The following is a 21958-nucleotide window of genomic DNA, read 5'->3' on the forward strand; positions in this document are numbered from 1 at the left end:
ACATCTGTGCCAACCTCCCTATATTTCATATGTGGGATGCTGTCACGGCATTGCTTGATGAGTGGTGTGTAGGTCTGTGCCTGGTATCCAAACCCATGAACCCCAGGTTGCTGAAATAGAGCATGCGAACTTAACCACTATGCCACCAGGCTGGTCCTGTGTCTATTGCTTTTGACTCTTAAACTGAAGTTTGGAGACACTAGAGGGGTTAAATGAATCTTGTGACCTAGAAAATTCTCTGGATTTTCTTCTTTAACTTGTGAACAGTGTAAGGGAAATAATAATCTCTCTCTTTGGGTAAGGGGAAATAGACACATTTCTTGTGGAAGAGAAAATTTTTGCAAACATTTTGGAGGGTAATTTTGAAATAGACATTAGATGTATATACTAGGAAATGTAGCCCAAAAATATAATCAAGGATATGTGCCAATATTTGGCTCTAAGATATTCCTTGAAGCCATGTGTATTAACGAAACATTGGAAACAACCAAAATGTCCAACAATAGGAGACTGGTTAAATTACACTATAATTCTACAATGAAACACTATGCATGTGATATAATAATAAATGTAAAGGATTTCTGTATTTACTTTACATATATAATCTCACAGCAACTTTTGAGAAAGCTTTAGTGATATGATATGAAAATATATTCATAATATTTTTAAGAGAAAAAGTTATAAAACATGTACATATATTACTATTTTTGTATGAAAATGTGTGTTTGCTTTTATGAAAAAACTAAAGAGTAAACATAAAGTATTTGGCATAGTTTTCTCTGAAAAGTGTGATTATAGATGAATTTTAGTCTGTCTTTTCTTTTTCTTTTTTTTTTTTGTGAGGAAGTTTGGCCCCGAGCTAACATCTGTTGCCAATCTTCCCCTTTTTGCTTGAGGAAGATTGTTGCTGAGCTAACATCTGTGCCAGTCTTCCTCTATTTTATGTGGGATGCCACCACAGTATGGCTTGATGAGTAGTGCTAGGTCTGTGCCTGGGATCTGAACCCATGAACCTCGGGCCGCTGAAGTGGAGTGTGTGAACTCAACAATTATGCTACCAGGATGGCACCAGTCTATCTTTTTTTTGCTAATATAATAGGTGGGAAAATTGCTTTAAGTTGCCTTTTACTTTAAAATCTGGTCTGCAAACCTTTGTCTTTTATTTGGAGTATGTAGTTCATGTATATTTATTGTAATTATTGATGTATTTGAATTTATATCTTATTTTGTAGACTTTATTTGATATATTAGTCTCATCTTTTCTGTTGTTTTCTTCTTTATTGACTTTTTGAGTTGACTTTTTCATTTAATTTTTTTATTTTACTAGACTGTTTCTGCTCTTTTCGTGAATACTTGTAAAGCAAGTACATAAATATCTCACTTATCAAAGTCTAAAACCAATATCTTCTTTTCAAATAAGACAAGGCCTTTAGAAAACATTAACTCCATATGCCCAACTCTTGTTTTATATATTATTGTTGTGTACTTTATTTTTACCTCACAAGACGTTATTATTTTTATTTAACATGGTCCATGTTTGTTTAATCTTACCCATATATTTGTCTCATTCTTTGCTCTTCATTTTTCCTGTATCTTTAACCTGCCATCTGGAATCATTTTTCTTCTGCCTAAAGTGTATCCTTTAGAATTTCTTTCTGCTGGTGGCAAACTCTTTTAGTTTTTATTTGTCTGAAAATGTCTTTATTTCATCTTCCTTCCTGAAGGATATTTTTCCAGGTATACAAGTTGAGGGCAGCAATTGTTTTCTTTCAGTGTGTTGAAGATATGTTACTTTTTTCTGGTTTCCGTGGTAGCTTTCAGTCTAACAACTGCCCTCTTGAAAATAATCAGTCTTTTCCCTCTGATTGCGCTTAAGACCTTCTTTTCAATTTAGGTGATCTGCAGTATCTAAGTGTGGTTTCCTTTCTAATTATCCTTCTTGGGATTCACTGACCTTCTAAGTAAGGATGAACTCAAAATAAACTTTTCTCCTAACCCACTCCCACTCCTCCATTCAGCACTGCAAGGAAAATGCTCAGCTGCTGAGAAGAGGAAGAAAAACAAAAGTTCTGAAAGATTGTAACCACAGCACCACTTAATCACATTTGCAGACTGAATACACACTACTTGAGTGGTCTGATACAAACTAAGAATTCAGTTTATAGTGGTAGCAGACCAGTAGGCCCCCTGCCCCCCACTCCTGACTGAAGTAAATGCAAATACAACTGCAAATCCCTTCCGGAGGAAGCCACTTTTATTCCACTCAGGAAAATAAGCAACTTACTGCCATGATTCACTAACCATTTTAGGGAAAACAGTCATCATAAGTGAGAACCAACAGAAACAACATGTAATAGAAATGGATCCACAAAGACATCGGATACTGGCATTTTCAGGCATAAAATGTAACAATGTTTATCAAATTTAAGGAAATAAAAGACAAATTTCAAAATCTGTGGAAGGAATATTAAACCATAAAGAATAATCAGATTTGGATTTAATCTGAAAGACAAATTATTTGGGAAAAAAACTCAATGTGTTTAATAGCAGATTTGAGTAGTTTCTCCAAAGCACGTATGTCTATTGTATCTATTAGATTCTAGTGACATGGGAGTGGTGGTGCTGAGGTTTGAGCTTACTTTCTATGAATGCCACTTCAAGAAAACTCAACTAGTTGGACGTTACTTGGAAGAATGATGCACCATCATTTCACACTTTTTCTGATACAATTCCAAAAATCCTTGAGCATCCTCTATGGGCAAAGCACTGTGCTGGGTACTTTAAGGGAATACAAAAATGAATGTGCATTGTTTGTGCTTTCTAGAACTCTCCAAATACTGTAAAAATAGGACACACACATAAATAGCTCAGATACAAAATAGACTATGTATATGCTAGTATATAAGAATCAATGGCATACAAGCATACAACGTGGGAAATTGGGAGGGATATTAATTCTGAAGGCAACGTAACTGGTAAAAATGGTTTGCAGAGGAGTTTTGTTCAGGATAAGTGCTATTACTTTTTCAAAAGAAGTTTCTTGACAAATCAATGTGGGTGGAAGTTGAGATCCCAGGTGTCCTGAATGAACTGCCCTATTCTGGACAAAGCAAGAAATTTGTTCGTTGCAGTAGAGAGGGAGGGAGGGAGAAGGGGAGATGGAGAGAGGGAGAGAGAGCTTGACATGGAGCCAGGAGGTAATGCAGGGTCACATGCTTCTCAGTGTAATTCCTCCCTAAGAACTGCTGAATCTTCAATAATGCCTACAAAGATTATTAAATGCTTAATATAAATATATTTCCCTAGACTGAGTCATGTGTTCTGGCTCTAGTGAGGCAGAATGGAGATATTTTAGATGCGAGGCATAGGTGGAAGAATGAAATGTGAGAATATAAGTGACAGGAACTCGTGGACATCAGGGGGAGAGCTTTATGCCAACCCAGGATATGGAACTGGAAACTGGGTCAAGTGGAACTTTCTCTCTGAGAAGAAAGAGACCACAGATGACATCTGGGTGGTGCTAAGAAAGATCTTGAGAAAGAAAGGATTTGAATGGGGATCTTGCAATGTGGGTTGGACTTCAGCAGGAAGCTGTGGGCAGAAGAGGAGGGTATTCCAGGAGGAGGAATGAGCATGAGCAAAGGCACAGAGGGTGGGAAGATGCAAGGAGCTGTTATCACAATCAATGGCTGTGCCTACTGTGTCCCACAAATCAAGCTAAAGGAAAAGCAGAGACTGACTGAACTTGAAATGGGCTGGTTACGAGTCCTCCTGATGGGTAGGTGTTTCTTATCTTTCTGTTGAACCTGGAGACTGAATCTTTGTGGCCTCCTTCCTGTTTGGCCTCCTCCTTTATGGGCTTGCTTTCTGCCTCCTGCAAACAATAGTGGCAGCAGACAGGGTTTCAGGAATGGGGTGCCCACAGTGGCCAACTGTGCAACGCTGCATTTCCTGGTTATGATTAAGTGGTCGTCTGGCACATTTTTGCTTGGATATGGCTTTATGGAGCACCTCGGGAGATGTCAAACTTCATAACTGAGTCATGGGACCAAAGCATTCATGCACAGGTAAATGAAAGCAGACCTGTCACTGGGGTCTGCCCCCTGAAATAAGGCAGCCCAGGTCTTTGAAAGTTACAAACCCCACTGTCTATCATCCCCCATAGACCCTCCATTGCTGATGCCTGTTGGCTCATATGCAATCTGAATCGCTTGACACGAGGAAAAGGTGAAGTAAAGTGCAGTAAAACCCACTGTCGATGGGCAGTGCACTTGCATGTGATACTCCAGTTCAAAAAGCAATGTTTGAAACAGCCTAGAGTTTCTGACAAACATGTAATTAATGACCATCAAGTGCTTTTGATTAAAAAGAGCATGAATCTAAGGCCACATGGAAGGCAACTTTCTCTAGAATTTTTTTTTAAGGCAAGGAAGTTGCTCGCGTCTTTGAGGGCTGTTGAATGACCATAGAACTCTGACTCAGGGTGTTTGGAAGTTTGTCCAATGCTACGTCACAATCTGTATTTGATTTGCAAACATAGATGCTTCTTCACCAAGTGGCCACTCAACTGAAGTCAAAAGTTATCTGATTACAGGAAAAGAACTTGATCTTCCTGGTTACTGTAAATATTTTGTAAGCTTGTTCCAACCAAGCACCCTCAGAAAATTTCCATGTTTTCATCTTATTATGTTTATACAACTTGGGTAATATTCCCATAGTTTTGGAAAGAGCTGCAATTTGAGAAGATACCTTTGAGGCTTTTCAAAATGAATTGCAGTTTTTTTCACTGTATTAAGGAGTTGCGGTCCATCCCAATATGGCCCTGATCTAATATGATAAATTAGTGATGCATACCATGTATATAGAAAAGTTCCTTCATGCTAATTTCCTGCCCATTTGTAATCATTAGGTCTTAAAATTCCCCATATATCTCTGTCAGGTAGATAAAAGGCCCGGATTACTTAACTTCTCCTCAGACATTTCACACACCTGGTTTTAGGTAACAGTTCTAGAATAGGAAGAGAGGAAAGGCTAAGGAAACAAAACAAGAAAAATGCTTCCAGTTTGCAACATCAAGTTTTATTACATTGGGTCGTAAACAACCCCAATTAGCAGAGCATGTCCACAGTTAAAGCTTCCTTTTGAAAAGGAGTTGTGTGTACATTTCCCTGGGAGCAGATGGCAATTGTGTGGAATCGTTGCACTGTCCTTCGTTTTGGAGATTTATAAGGAGGGGTGAGGCCATGTTTACCAAGCCTTCTGCTTTCGTCACCAAATCAATTCCTTGTCAGGGTCCAGCCAGATCTCTGGAAGGGGTTAAGTAGGAGTCCAGGGGGACCACTTGACATCTGCTCCACTTACGACTTTTTGATCTTGTTGTTTTTGGCTTTTGAAGGGCAGGCCCACATTGAAGTGTGTGTTTGAGTGTGTGAGAAAGAGACAGTAGGCTTTGGTGTGCGAGAGAGAAGGAAAACAACTCCATGATGACAGATCAAATGAAGCCAAAATAACTTTTTTTTAAAAATTGAGTGGAATTACATGCTATGAAATGATGATAATAGGAAGGAAAACACCGAGGGTCTTGCGTGTGAAACCCTTTGTGAACAGGAATGTAAACCACGCGGGTGTTTTGCTATCATTAGCCAACACTCTAACATGGGTGTCAATGAAATCCAAATTACATGCTTCACTCTGGGCCATGGCTCCTCAAGTTGACTGAGCCTCCCAGAATGGAGTTTTTTCTTTCTTTTGCAAAAACAAAATAAAATCTTGCCAAGAAGAATATGGCGGAAGCTTGGGCAGAGGTGGAAGGTACTAATGCCAGTGGCCCAGTAACCATCAGGTTTGCCCTGTGTGTTCTGTCTTTGTCTGTCTGAGCTGCTGTAACAGAAATACCACAGACTAGGTGACTTATAAACAGAAATTTATTTCTCACTCTTCTGGAGGGGAAGTCCAAGGTCAAGGTACCCACAAATTTGGTGTCTGGAGAGGGCCCACTTTCTGGTTCACAGACAGCTGTCTCTTCTCTGTGATCTCTCTGGGGCTGCTTTTATAAGGACACTGATCCTGTTCATGAGGATTTCACCTTCATGACCTTAGCACTTCCCAAGGCCCCACCTCCAAATACCATCTCATTGGGGGTTAGGTTTCAACATAGGAATTTTGGGGTGACACAAACATTGGCACACCCCAAATCCTGGTTCTTACCTTCCCGGGTGGGGAGTGGGAAGAGAACTGGGGGGAGGGTGTGGAGATGGGGAAGGAAGAATCACTTAAAGCATTCTAGAGCCTGAAGTTTTCGGAAGCACCCTGAAGAGTAGGGCAGAGAGAAAGTGACAGAAGCAATCATTGCTGCTGTAACCTGAGGATTTGGGATGTTAGGGCAGCAGCCATCTCAGCCTTTGCCTCCCAGGGTACTGCCACTGGTGGACAGTACAGTGCTCCTGATCCTGGAAGGACTGTAAGAGGAAGGCCTGGATGTGGTGTTCTGGTTCAGGGGTTTTGAGTAATAACGTGTCTGTCCGTCTTGACCACTCTCAAATTTAGTCCCTGGTTATGTTTTGTCCTTAACTTCTCTAAAAGACAACATAGCAGGACCAGCAGAAAGTTATCAAGAAGGCCCTGGTGTCCCTTGCAAGGCCCCCTCCACCCTCAGTTGAAGACTGAAACTATGATTATGTTCATTTTTTGGGGTTAAGCTGTTCTCTTCTGCTACAAACATCCTATTTAACTCTTCTCAGACAAGAATAGAATTGGTTTATCTGAGTCTTCCCAATACAGCACCTAACCCCAGGGTGAGAAGCTGAGTCTGGCTGTGGGAAGCAGGGAGAATCGAGTCCAGGGTTTAACAATAAGAAAGCTTGGAAGGTGAGAAGAAGGACGGGGTAACCCCACAAGGGGGTAAGTCATGTGAGGACACAGAAGTCCAACTTTTGCTCGGATATGTTGGCATAAGGGGATCTGAGAGCTCCAACTGGACTCTACCTTTATGGAATGTCTGCAATAAGCAATTGGCATTTGGGTACTGAGATCCTGAAATTGGCTTGTCCTTGGTCACGGACCTAGCAAGTGGCCAAGGTAAGATTTGAACACAGGTTTCTCTGAAAGGGACTTGGTGCCTAAAGAGTTTCTCACTGTGTGCTTGAGAGTTCAGATCCTACCAGAGGAGGTGGCCTGGCTCCTTAAGGACAATCCAATCTACCTTGAGATGAAAGGTTTTTGTTTTCCAGTGAATTTGTGTGTGTGTGTGTGTGTATGTGTGTGTGTGAGGAAGATGTGTTTGCTACACGTGGCTGTTGTTAGGTGGAACCTGCCCTGGATCCAGCTGCCTTGGACATCCATCTCTACACCCTGGGTTCTGAGACCAGACATCTGGAGGAGGGTGCAGGGCCGGGCCAGCTGCCCCTCCTCTGCCTTTCATGTCACCTGGAGTCTGCTCAGTAAGGTCTACTGCGAGGGCTTAAAACTAATCTCTCATAGTTTACGAGCTCAAATCCATTTGCAATGAGGAAGACCCTGGCTGACCAGCAGCTTAAATAAAGTCCGCCTCTACAGCATTCCTATGGCAAGACTGGAGTTCCACACTCATGATGTAAGCGAGAGCCTGGGCAGCCCTTTCTCCCACACGTGGCTCAGAAATCATTTACAAAGCAAACAGAAAAGACAGCCCTGGGCAAGCAACTGTTCCTTTTGCTCTTGGCCAGGCCCATGCTCGCAGGCCACTTGTAGAGGGCTCCTCTGATCTGAAGGTGCGATTGAAAACAGGTGGCTACCCAGTGCCTATAAAATATATACTGGCAATGGGGGAGATCCTTTCAACTGGTAGAAATATGGAGACAATTCCCAACTCTGACTCTGCCTAGATCCAGGCCTCCAGCTCCATCGCTCTTAAAGAAAAAAAAAATCCGAAAAAACTTTCAGGGAAGCTGGGAGCATATGGTTCCTTCATCCTGTTCTGTAGAAAGAAACGTGAAAAAGATTAGAGAGTCTCTGTCGAAACGTCAGACTGGGCATTGCGCTGCTGGAAAAGTGGCTCTTGTCCCCTGCCTTGTGCCCCAACCCCCATCAGGGTGACCTAAGTGACCTTGGGCTGCACAACAAAGTGGTGACTGTGGTTTGACGCCAGATTTACCCAATTTCTATTTAGCAAATAAATTGAAGGTACTGCTGCTCATGTTTGGGATAAATACCTGATTAGAGTCTCTTAAAATATGACTAGGACTGCCCATAAAGGAAAGGAATGTCAGCTGTGCAACGTCTGTCCCGGGCACGAGGATTGGGTTTCCTCTCGATTTGTTGTCAGCAAGCGCTCCTGATCTCTCCTACCTTGCTAGCTCATTAAGCCGATGCTTGAACGCGGGGCTACAGACAACGCAGCTGTATTTCATTTGTAGATAATTGATGCAATAAATGTAATGACCAAATGAGATATGTTGACTCATGAGCTAATTTGGGCATAGATGTTACAGCGCTTGTGCTGCTGGAAATGTTTCCATCACACAAATCTGTTTCAGATAAGTGCACCCCGCTCCTGTCCTCGCTGAGACAGACCAAATAAAAAAAACAAGTCAAACCATCCTCTAGATCTAAAAATACATGTTCGTAAGTTACGGTCAGTCTAAACACTGCTTGAAAGAATATTAATTTCAGCAATTCATTATACACACAGTTGACATTAACCCCTTACACACTGGGGGGGCAAACTGAGGTACTCAGAGCTGGTTTCCTTGGCATTTTTGGTCTGGAAACCTGAGAAACCTTAGTTGGAAGGGTGTGGAGTCATTGTTTTTTTTCTGCTTCCGTTTACTGCAGGCAGAATTTCTTTGTCATGGTCCATATATTTCCACAGGCTCCTCACCTTTTATCTTCTCTGATATTTTAGCCAAGGCAATCTGAGTAGTTGTGTGTGGGAGCACAGGTCTGTGACTTTCAAACAGCGGCTGATGGGCTGGACAGCCTTAACAGAAAGGCGTTTGTAATATATAAGACCCACATGTCGAAGAAGCCTTTAAAATGAGCACTAATAGCCTCGACCAGCAGTTGATAAACTATGGCCAGCCGCCTATTTTTGTACAGCCTGGGAACTAAGAATGGTTTTTATATTTTTAAATGGTTGCAAAGAATCAAAAGAATACTAATCTTGTGATACATGAAAATTATGTTAAATTCAAATTTCGGCGTCTATAAATAAAGTCTTCTGAGAACACAGCCACGCTCATTCATTCCCTGCTTTCTGTGGCTGCTTTGGTGGATAGTTGAAACATTTACTGTCTAGCCCTTTGTAGAAAAAGTTTGCCAACCTCCGGCCTAGACTAAAACACCACTAATTTATGTAAGCTAGGGAAAGCTAGACTTGATTGCAGTATATTTTAAATGGAAATTATCTTCTAATTAAGTGCACAAAGGGAGAGTAGGTTAATCAGCAGTTGTGGGCAGAGGTCCTTCTGGAATGAAGGCTTGTTATTAGCACATCTCAGTAACAGCCTGACCGTTGTTCCTTAGGCTGTTTCAGTGGGTCACTCTGTTTCTGTGCAAATGCTGTTTCTAATCTGTTGAACTAATACTGTTCAACAGATTTTCTCAATAGATGTTTTTAAAAGTCAGGTTCATTGAGGTATGATTTTCATACATTATATAGTTTTGTAGTTCTGTGAATTTTGACAAAAGTGTTTATTCACTTCACCACGACCAAAATCAAGATGTTGAACAGCTCCATCAGCCCAAAAAGTTCCCTTGTGCCCCTTTGTGCTCAGTCACCTTGCCCCGTCCTTGACCCCTGACTGTGACCGATGTGTTTTCTGTTCCTGTAGTTTTGCTTTTTCTAGAATGTCACAGAAATAAAATCATATAGGATGTGATAGATATTTTAAAGTACATTTCAGTTCCTCCGACGCAATTTAGATGCCAATGAACTCTTAATTGATGATCTTCTATCATACATGCAACAAACACAATATTATTAAGATTAAATCTATTTTCCTTGGTTTTCTGGACAAGGAATTAAAAGTTTATTGTACTGTTGTCCATAATGATACATTAAACTTCTGGGTCTAGTGTTCCAGAGTTAATATAAAATGCTCTTTCTAAGAAAGAAATAAAATCTTGATATCAATTATACTGAATCTCCCTGGATGGATTTTTTGGTTATATAATCTTAGACTTTTAATAGCCTAAAAGTGATTTCTAAGTAGATTTCTCTTATGAGTGAAAATGGAGAAGAAACTTTGTTTACGGAGTTATAATCTGTCAGTCTAAAACTTTATCTTCACTTTATATATTATATCTTAAAAACAATAGATTATTTCATCAAATATAGGATTATTCTTTAGGAATGGGGAGTTGAAGTCTTGTTCACTATGTGAGTAAACAAAAAGAAGCAGAATACACGTGTGCTTGCAGTGAGAAAAGAAAAAGAAAGTGTATATTTCCCATGCTTCCATGTTGCACTGATTTTCTGGTTAGTTGAATTTGCTCTTTAGAAGTAATTGTTAATATGCTCATTTCCGTTCTAGACAATCCCACAAAAGGGATTCCTATTTGCTGACAATGCTGTGTTAGTAAGTGCAAACAAACTTTAAAAAGCAATTAATACGCAAGACCATCAGCTCTAATCTAACCCCTCCCCCTTCCCTCTCTGCTTCTATATTTAGCATCTACTAGGGTCACATACAATTGCCTTTTGGAGACCTTTCTCTTATTGTCCAGGATGGGAAAATCGAAAGGTCCCCTCCCATGGAAGCCAAGCACGAATGGAAGTAATGCGGTAGATATTTAAGTACAGTTTTACTAGATCTAGTTTGCTACCTTAACGTTTTTGTGCTTTTGCATATTTACCCTTAAGCTCCCAGAGGAGAGTACAAAATAGATTCAATGCATCTAAAGTATCTTTCTCAGTGGTAGGTTTTGATCCAAGAGGACTAGAATTTTGCCTTCTCTTTCTACCCAAGTGGGCTTTGGATGAAAAGGCAAGGTAGCAAGTTCAGAAATTGGTCTGAAGTTTTCATTTTATTTCAAACTGAACTCGTGTTACTCTTGTTGAAAATTGTACTGACAGGCCTATACATATAATTTATGATGTTTCCTATCAAGATGTTTAGCTGAATTAGAAACATTTGTGAGCAAGTCCTTCTGCAGTTGGTTAAAGGCATTTTTCTGCTGGGGAAGGAGGGGTCCATGGAGTGCAGAAGCACAAAGAGAACTCAGAACAGCTTTTATTTCAATGACTGTTGATCGAGTAATTGACTGTAAACTGCTTACAATCCCGACCCTTGTTGCAATCACAGAAGAGGTGTTTATGGATAGACATTAAGCTCTTTTTAAAGTTGTTCACAAAGTGCTGTTTACAGAGGACACTTCCCTAAACATTTTATTTCCTCTGAAACATTGCATAAAGTAGGTAACGAGGTTGGTCAGACAGCACTGAGAAGGAAAAGAAGACGAAGAAGTGAAGCTTTGCCTATTATTTTTGGGAGAAACTGACTTTTTCAGCAATATTTCCATTTTTTAAAAAATTCTTAAAAAATTTTCCAATTTTTCCATATTTCCATTTTCCGTCTCACATTTGAGATCATGGAAAAGCGAAACCTCAACATAAAGACCATTAGAAGCACTTAAAAAAAAATAAAAAAGAACCGTAGCATTTTAGACAGAGGCTCTTTATTGCATTGCCTTGTTAAATTGCTTAAAGAGAAAAGAGATATTAACCACATTGGTTCTTGTACAAGATTGATGAAACTTACCAATGAGGAGAAATAATGACTGTGAGAGAAAAAATACGTTCGAAAATACATTTTCAGGGGATTAAAATATGACACTGCCAGTTTAAATCAGATTTTGCCAAAGAAAATGTCAAGAGACTCTTTAAAAATTTCATATGAATTGTTTGTCAAATAAAAGAAAGGTACACTTACTTTGAAAAGAATGCATTTTTGGAAGATGTGATTGTGGGCTAATGAGCAAACTTCTGGAACAAAGGTGGGCCAAATGGAAAACACTCTTTGTATAAGCGCCACTCCCTCGTTGCAGGGCACAGCTGACCTCACACGGACCAAACAATGATGCCAACTGATCAGGCATTTCCTGAGGGCCCCATGTGTGTCTGCACTTGATGGATGCAGATGAGACATAAAGGACACTTTCCTTCCCTCTGATGAGGCTCAAAGACTTGAACTTGGTGAGGAGATAGCTGGCGATTTCAGGGATCATCACGAACAAGGCAGTTAGGAAGGTCCAGCAACACCCGCATTGTGAGGTGAAGAGAACAGATACGTAAGAGGTGGCAGAAGATAATGAACAGAACAGATAACTAGGAGAGGTCTGGGGAAGGAAAAATCGGCAAGGCTAGTGCCTGGGCCAGGAGAAAATCCAGATGGCTTTGTTTTTCAAGCCAGAGGGACTGAGAGAAATAGAGGAATCCAGGGAGAGGGTTTGACAAAGAGGATGCCAAGCTTAATTTCAGAGATGATTTTAAGGAGGTTCTGGCACATCCAAGGGAAAGCTTTCGGAGGTAGAAGGAATTACACCATTGATGATTCAGGTTTATCTCAATGGTAAATGCTGGTTTTGATGGTTAAAATATTAATCTGATGGGATGTTGAATTGAAAGGCAATCACTTTGACAGTCTCACATACTGCCTAGGAGCCCAAGGTCAGAGTCAGTCACCAGAGGAAGAAAAGCAGAAAGGGAAACAAAAATTTCCTGAAGAATCTACCAACTCCTGGGTAGTGGGTCACGTGTTTTTTTATGCTTTCTTATGTTAACCTTTGTGACGCTTCCCCCTCCGCTGAGCCAGGTACCATATGAATGCTGGTGAGAAGAGCTCAAGGTTTATCCTTAGTTCACAGATGAGAAAACAGAGGAGCAGAGAAGTCCAGCAACTGATTCACACGCTGAGATATAAAGCCAGGTCTTTCAGCCTTCGGAAATCCACGTGCTTTTCTCTGGACTGCACAACTGGCCTGGCCTCTATCAGTTTTCACATCCTGGTTGTGATTTTTATGGCCTTCTCCCCATTCATACTCCTTTTAATAATTGCTCACTAGGTTTAAGACTTCCAAGCCCTACTTATTGTGTTGCCTGATACCAAGTCTGAGAAAATGTGCTTCAAGGACCCAACTGTATCACGTCAATAGCTGTCTACACCATCTTTAGATACTATACGTGTGCTCCTTGTTTCTCACGCATGTGACTAAACGAAACTTTGTTTTGAGTGACTTGCTGAATATCCCAAGAGAAACGTTTTTTGAGCAGTTATTATGCTCATGCCATGTTAGATATGGAAGACCAAAGTGTCTTCTAAGGAGGTTGGGAGCTTCTCCCTCGAATTGGGTGTGAGTCATACAAATGTAGCAGGAAACTTTGTTAAGAGATTTATTTTCCTACCCCTCCTGTATTTTTCCCTTTCCTGATCTACAGAGGCAGTGAGACCCTCTGGGCCCCCTAGAGGTCTTAAAGCAGAGGCTGACTTCAAGACACATCTCTTGCTGCCAGCAGTCAGAAGCATGTAAGAAGCCAGTGGGGTCTGTCTCCTGGTCTGTGGTGGTGCAAGAAGTCAGAAGCAATGACTGCATAGCACCTTAGTGAGGCGGGCTCTATCCTCTAAAGCTCTTACCTCTATGAGAATCCCTATAGCCCACGTGTGACTTGCATACAGAGCTCTCAACCCCAGTGGCATACTGGGCTTGGACAATGAGGATGTTGGCGAGAACTGTGATGGGTTGAATGATTCATAATAACATGCAAGTCTTCTGTCTTTGGGTGTGAGCTACGAGTGTTCCCTCACTTCACATAATGACTGAGTCCCTGAGGATGAAGCCAAGAGTCAAATTCAATTTGAGTTAAAGAAAATGGAAAAAGATGTTATTTTATACATCAAGATTATAGATTGAAATTCGTGCCTACTATATCTTTGCAGAGGTTAATCTCTGTACCAGATTCATTATCATGGATAGGCTCCAAATGGGAGAAGAACAGACAGTAAATGCTGAGGGATTTCTGCAGTGGGAGAGAGATTTATGGGGAAAGGGAGCCCAAAAAGCCTTCGCTGAAAATTTGAGTCCGATATTTGTGGCAGAAACTGCTAGTAGCCTATCCAATATTCTTTCTTATTAGTCAACTCCAGCTAAAAAACTAGTCCCCTTGCAGCTTGGGTGACAATGTTGCATTTTCCTATCCAATAATAGGAATAAGACAGGACTTCTAGGAAGCCTTTTTTTTAAAAGAAAGATAAAAAGAGCCCGACTTAGCCAGCATGAAAGACTTTCGCCTTTGCCCTTCACTTCCATCTTTCTGTCCAGATCGCACATGTGATGCTCAGAGGTGGGATTAGCCATCTGACAACCTAGAGGACAGAAGCCACATACTAAGCAGGGTGGAGCAGGAGGAGGGAAGAGGACGGGGGCCTCGATGATGTTCTTGAGCACCTGTGCCAGCCCTGGAAGGTGTACTCCTGGGTCTCCTCTTGGGGGAGAGAAGCCGATGCCTCCTGGGTTGAAGCCACTGTCATTGGGTTTCTGCTCCAGGCGGCTAAATCCTAACTGACAGGCCTTGAAAGAGAGGCTGCAGGGAAGCAGAGAGGACAGGAGAGGGCCGTCACAGGAAGCACGGAAGTGGCAATTTCTGTGGCATATCCAGGGAGCAAGGCATAAAACAGCCTGGAGAGTTATGTATTCTGGCTGGAAAATGTCTGGTGAGAAGATAGAAAGGAGACCAGGCAAGTGTTGAACTGATTAAATATTCAAGTGCTGTTCTTTTAAAAGACTGGGAAGAGGACTAACAAATATGTTTAGGGCTAATTGGGTTAGATCAGGCTTTCACTGATGAGTCTTATTATGGGGAAAAACGGTTTAACTAGCAATTATTAGAACTTCTCAAATATGCTTTCATAACGAAGCTTGCACTGTATCATCCAACAACTGGCTGATGGATTTATGGGGTTAGGATAGCAGATGTTATGTTCCTGGCATATGATACAGATTGTATCTGCCCGATAGAAGGCACAGTGGAAACCTGGCGATGGTTCTGGCTGATTGAATTTTCCTCTCTCAGCTGAGTGAAGCTCTGTTATTCAGTTGAAACCTTTCAAGCAGAGGCTTGGTGAATCCTCAGTGAGCTTCAGGTAGTCTCCTTCATCTTTTCAGTGGTTCTTCAAGTTTAGCAGGCATCAAATTTGCTGGGGAAGTTTGTTGGGAGCAGATTCCTGGGCCTGACTCTCAGAGATTCTGGTCTAACAGGTCTGGGATAGCTGTCAGGAGTCTCTCTTTTTGACAAGTGCCCCTGGTGATTCTGTTACAGATGGTTTTCTAAGTGTCATTTGAGAAGCGCTGATCTATGGTCTGTTCCCCTTCCTTATTTCCTCTCCTTTCCCGTGCCAGTGTTCTGGTGCTTTCCAGAAAGAAAGGAGCTTCTGAAGGTGTGGATCTCATTTAATCTCTCATGACAGTCTACTAGCAGTTGGGAGGTTTCACCAAAGGGCACACTGTTTCTCAAATTCTTCTCATACCTCCTAAAATTTTTTTTTTCCCAAATTCCAAAGGAACACTGTTTATTCCTCTATTAAAAATAATTATGTTTATTAAGTAGGAAATTGTAAAAGTTCAGGAAGGGATAAATAAGAAAATACAAATCATCACCATTCCTCCATCTAGACAGAACCATTGTTAATATTCTAGTGTATTTCCTGTTCTTTTTTTCTCTTTTCATAAAAATTGAAATCAATTTGCTTAAAGACACTTATGCTGTTTTTCATATCTGTCATGTTCTATCTCCTCAGGCTTATCATTGAAGAAAAGAAAGAAGTCACTTATTATTTTTGTGTGATTTAAGTTACAAGCAACTCTCTTTGTGTCATTTACAGTTAAAGCCTTACCTTTTATTGTGGAAAGAAGGACACCCAAGGCACCAGACCACTGCATCTCTGAACATTTGTGACAATAGATGGTGTTGTAGTAAAAGCCGAGATGTTCAGCTCTTGAATCAACCAGGAATCTTTGGTTGTGAGCAATAGAAACTGATGCTGGCTTATCTAAAATGGGAAATTTACTGGCTGGATAGGAGCAGCTCATAGAACTGAAGGAAAAGCAGAAGAACTGGGCCTTAGTGAAGGTAGAAGGAGGACAGCTGAGAAGATCTAGGTGGCAGGTGACAAAGGGTGGTCTCCTCTGCGCACTTGTTGCACAGTGAATCCACACTAACTGTTTTTTGTCACTGGATCCCTCCACTAAGAGAACACCATGTTCATCATTCATTCACTCATTCATTCATCACATTTTGCCGAATGCCAGGCACTCTCCTAGGTTCCAGGGTTTCAGGGAACAAAAGAGACAAAACCCTGCTCTCATGGACTTGAATTCTAGTTGGGGGAGATGACAATAAACTAACAAAAATGAATAAAATATTTAGTACGTTGGATGATGATAAGTGTTATGCAGAATAAATGAGGGAGGGTTTGGGGAGAATACAGAGCTGTAGGGGGAGGGTAATGTAATTTCAAATTGAGTGGGCAGAAAAGGCCAGACCCAGAAGACGATGTTTGAGTTAAGACCTAGAGATTTCTGTGCATGTTGGGACACAAGCTTTCCTGGCAGGGACAATGTTGATTTACATTTTAAAAGGATCATGCTGGTTGCCTTGTTGAGAATACACTGAAGGGGGCCAAAAGCTGAATCAGGGTTGCCAATGAGAAAGCTTCTGCAATCCTCCAGGTGGGATGTGCTTTGGGCTTGGGCCGGAGTGATCTTGGGGCAGGTGATGGTGAGAAGTGAGCAGGTTCTGGATCTCTTTTGAAGGAAGAGCTGTGAGGATTTGATGGCAGTCAGGATATGGGGTGTGCAAGAAAGAGACGAACCAATGATGACTCCCAGGTTTTTTGGCTTGCACCATTCTCAAGATGGAAAAGTCTGCAGGAAAGAGCAACATTGCAGGGATCAGGGGCTTGGTTTTGGCATGTTCAGGGTGAGACCAGGCGGAAGTATCAGGGGTAGGCAGTTGGACGTGCAAGTAGGCAATCTGAGGTTTAGGAGAGAGGTCTGGGCTGGCGATATTAATTTGGGAGATATCTGTATATGAATGGTGTTTAAAGCCATGAGGTGGGTTGAGATCAACTTGGGAGTGCATGTAGATGGAAAAGAGAAGAGGCCTGGCAGGGATATGGGGGAAGGGGAGGCTGGAAAAGGGGATTGAGAAGGAGTGATCTAATTGATTGGACCAACTTGTATCTTATGGCCACACCTTGGTCTGGGAGTGGGAGCCGTCTTATAGGTTGATAGCCTCACCAAGACTGCAAGCAATGGTGAAGGTGATTCTTCAAGGTCATTGTCAGAAGAGGGAATGGACTCTGCAGGCATAAACAACTTGTGGCCGCCATATTCCTCTTTCTAGAATTTATTAGATTTGCATTTGGCTCTTTTCACAAAAGCATGTAATAGAAGTAAGTTGCATTTTAGGCAGTAAGGCACACTGAACTGGATTATATAAAGTTGCTAGGCCCTTGTGCTAATCCATGCTCTTTCATTTCCTATGAAACACAAACTCAAGGATCCCCACTGTCCCTTGACTATTTAAACTCTGGATTTGCTTGCCAAATTGGATACTAGATTGCAAAACCTTTAAGGCAAGGATTGTGTCTTATTGGTCTCTGTGTTCCTAACACCAAACATGGAGCTTGACATAGATTAGGTGTTCCGTACATGCTTTTAGAATAAATCAATGCATAAATCATTTGAGATAGCTGATGCTTATTTCCTTCAAGTTATTGGGTAGTGTTTTTACCTTGTTTTTAAGAGAGGAACCAAGCTAAAACTATCTTAAGCAAGAAAAGAATTTATTGGTTCTCATGACTAACGTGGCAATGACTTCAGGTAAGGCTGGATCCAGGTGTCAAACAATGTTGTCATGTATGTCCCTCACTTTTGACAGTGCTTCCTTCTTCAAGGGCACCATTCTCACACAGGATCTCCCCTACCTCATCATGGCAAGGTGTCCATTGGTGGATCCAGACTTACATTTTACAAGCTTAGCAACCTCTGTGAAAGGGAACATCTCTTTCCCAGTAGTTCCTGAAGAAGTTCTCAGACATGAGTCCCCTGTCTATCACTGAATCAACCACTGTGGCCAGGGTGATGGAGTCTTCTCATTGGCTAGGCCTGATCAAATGTTTCCCTTGAGTGCTAGGACCATGGGTGGGCTCCACCCCAACTGTATCAACTAAGATGTCATTCCCCAAGAGAAACTGAGGTGCTAACAGCACGAGACAAAGGAGTGAATATTGAGCAGGCAGAAGCAATAGGTGGGCACTACAATTACGAAGTACATCATAGGAACACTTGGGGAAAGTGGTCAAATTCTTCGACTCTTCTGTGGTGTCTTCAAGATACTGCTGCGTCTGCTGGTGTTTGGTCTAACCATGGTTTGGAACGATCTGGCAAATCGCAATCAGTTGTGCTTGAACTTCCTAAACCACAGAACCACTAGGATGATGCCGACGGTCTGTTTCCCATCTCGCTCTGCTTCTCAGCCCTGGGAGAGCAGCTCCAGGCGTTGCCTGCCCCTCGAAGGCTCACAGGGCTGAGGCCGCTGGAGCCCGGCCCAGACACCCTGTTAAAGGCAGAGATGAAGTTATCACGGGCTTGGCGAGTTCTCTGGCTGTTTTATGATAATACCCTCAGCCAAGGAGATGATCTGAGGCGTGGAGCTTCAGAACAATGAAAGCCCTTGGTGGAACACCACAGACCTTAGAAAGCAGAACTCTGATACCCCTTGGGGAAAGTTGCTGCAATTTTGAAGGTGTTTCACTCAGGAAAGGAGCCTGTGATTTGTGAAGCAAGACTAATCTGCTTGTGGGAAGCTGCAGCATGAAATGAGACAAGGTGTGATAACCTGTCACGTTCCAAAGAGAGATGATTTAGGGGGAGATAGCGGCTTGAAAACGTGAGGATGGGTGTTACTAACTTAATCCATATGATGCCTTCAAAACAAAAAGTATATTAGGGGCGAAAGGCATGAAACAGACATTATTCATTGTCTCCAGGTGATATTTCTCCTGTGAGTTTACAAGCAAGTGTTGGCATGCTGTGTGCAGGCATTTGTACAATAGATTAGGGGGCCCGGATTGCCACAGATGAAAAGTAGGGGGGGACACCTTTGACTCTTTCCCTTCCCTCTCTAATTTATCTATCTCATTTATTCCAGACAAGAACTCCTTTGCTTTGTGAAAATTAGAGACATCTGTAGTTCTACAACCTGAGTCGAGGATAATCAAAGCTCACCCTGCCAGGTGTGAACACATTGCTTGTCGGGTCAGGAGGGTGACTCTTTTCCTCCGCCTCCTCTCCTGGGCACCATCCACAGTCATGAGGAGGTGTTTTCCAGGAGTGGGTGGGGAGGGAGGGAAGGAGAATCTGTGTTCTGGTGGGAGAAGGAGATGCCGGCTGGACCAGGAGGACTCCTACAACTGGCAACGTGCTTCCACTTCCATGAGACAGTTCCACAGACTCTCCTGCTAATCTTGGGGCTTGGGGTGATGCTGTGGAGGAGGAGCACGGACCTCTGAATGGTTCCATATTTGGGTAATGTTCCAACGGCAACAACTTACTTGTGCTAGGACGTGCATGTGCATCCCCTGGACTAGGGAAAGACCTTCCAAATCTAGGGGGCAGATTCGCAGAATGGTCTATTGCCTCTGGGAAGATGGGACTCCAAGAAGCCTCTGTGTAGAAAGAAATGAGGATGAGGTTCTAGGGTGACACCTGTATGATTTTTGTTTTGAATTTGGAATTTTATTTATTTTTAACTAATTTAGATTTAAAGCTGTTAGCCAAGTCAGTCATTGGAGAATTTTTAAGTGTGTTTGGAACAACTTGGACTTGTGAACCTACTCTTTTTGAAAAACAGACTATATTTTAAGGCAATTTTAGGGTTCACAGCAAAATTGAATGCAAGATATAGAGATTTCCTACATGCTCCCTGCCCACCCCCAGACTCCCTCCCATCCCCCACACTATCAACATGCCCCACCAGAGTGGTACATTTGTTGCAATTGATGAACCTACATTGATACATCATCAGCTAAGTCCATAGGTTACATTAGGCCTCATTCTTGTTGTTGTGCATTATGGTTTTAACAAATGTATAATGACGTGTATCCACCATTATAGTCTCATACAGAACAGTTTCACTACCCTAAAAATCCTCTGTGCTCTGCGTATTTATTCTTTTTGCTCCCCTAATCCCTGACAACCACTGATCTTTTACTGTCTCCACGATTTTGCCTTTTTCAGAATGTTCTATAGTTGGAATCATATAATTTGTAGCCTTTTCAGATTGGTTTCTTCCACTTAGTAATATGCAGTTAAGATTCCTCCATGTCTTTTCAGGCTCGATAGCTCATATCTTTTTAGCACTGGGTTGTATACCACAGTCTGGATGTACCACGTCTGTATGATTTTGGAATGGTGGATTTACTCCTTGGAGCTAAGGGATGTCACAAACAACGGGGCAGACGTGGAGGACTGCATGAGTCTTCAGCAGGTGGGAGCTTTCTTCTGCTTGCTGACACTGGAGCATCACTTGCTTAGCAGATGTGGGAAACCTTCGCTGTCTTTTCACCTTTAATTTTTGCCTGGACTTTTTTTGCTACCACCTGTGGAAGCAGAGGGATCACATGGTGGGGAGAGGAAAAGATCATGGAATTTGGATCCGGGAGGATCTGTGTTTGGGTCCTGGTTCTGTCACTTATGAACTGTGAGATCTTGGGAAAACTATCTTACTTCTGCTTCTGAGATGTGATTTCTTTCTTTGTAAAAAGGAGATAGGGATCTCAGCTCAAATGAAACTTGTGAGAATTTAAATTGTGCGTGTGATACTGTTTCATAAACTATATAGCACCTTTCCAAATGTTCATTTAATAATCGTTCCACTGTGATGTGTCCTGAGTATTCTTGTTCTGGGCTTCCTTCCACTCTGTTCTCCCAGCTGTCCCAGTGATGCGGAACTGTGGGACCATTTGTTGCATCTTCATACACTGAGGGGCAGAGCATGGTCAATATTGGGGGCCAGATCTGCTCTGTAACTCATGAATGAACCTTCCCTGACCCTCAGAAGCCCCCATCAACCCCCAAAGTCACTCACAAACACTGAAAGTCTTGTAGGCTGACCAAATAGGGCTGTGCCAAACTCAATCTGGACTGCCCTGAACTCTGTTCAAACTGCCCCAAACTCAAAATTTGCACTTAGTTCGTCCATAGTTGATTTCTCTACCATGTCATTAAACTATTTTCCCCTGAGCCTTCTGAAAGCAAAGCAAGTTTTGGGTGAATTTGAGGAAGCTGTTGTTTATAGAGACCCTCAGGAATGCAAACCTTCCACATTTCTCTAGTTGGGCCACCGGCAGCACAGGTTCAACCATATTATTGAGGTTTAGAGGTCTGATGTGCCCATTGCTCACCCCTGACAGAGGTGGTTGTTGCCTTGGGAACATATTAATCTTTCCTCTGAAAATGTAATGCAGAAAGTCAACTGTAAGATGAAGGGAGACCTCTCAGATCACTTGTCAGAGAGTTTGGTTGTGAATTCTTAACCTCTCTGACTCTCACATAAGAGTAGATCTGGATCCTCCAGTATGAGGGAAGCTCCATGAGGTCAGGGGCCATGTGTTGTATATGACCTTTGAGTCCCTTACAACTTGTAGAACAATGGTTGGAATAATCAGAGCTGGAGAGGTATGAAAATGGCCCAGTGACTTTAGGAAAGGAGGAGGGCTATTCCCCAGTAGTGCAGAAGTGGTGAGAATTTAGACAGAACATGTGTAGACCTCAAGACACTTGAGCCAGGATCTGGAAATGGATTCCCAAAGAAGACATACAAATGGCCATCAGGTACGTGAAAAGTTGCTCAACATCACTAATCATCAGGGAAATGCAAATCAAAACCACAATGAGACAGCACCTCACACCCGTTAGAATG

The sequence above is a fragment of the Equus asinus genome, chromosome 23, assembly GCF_041296235.1.
Source record: "Equus asinus isolate D_3611 breed Donkey chromosome 23, EquAss-T2T_v2, whole genome shotgun sequence".
In the NCBI taxonomy this organism is placed as follows: domain Eukaryota; kingdom Metazoa; phylum Chordata; class Mammalia; order Perissodactyla; family Equidae; genus Equus; species Equus asinus.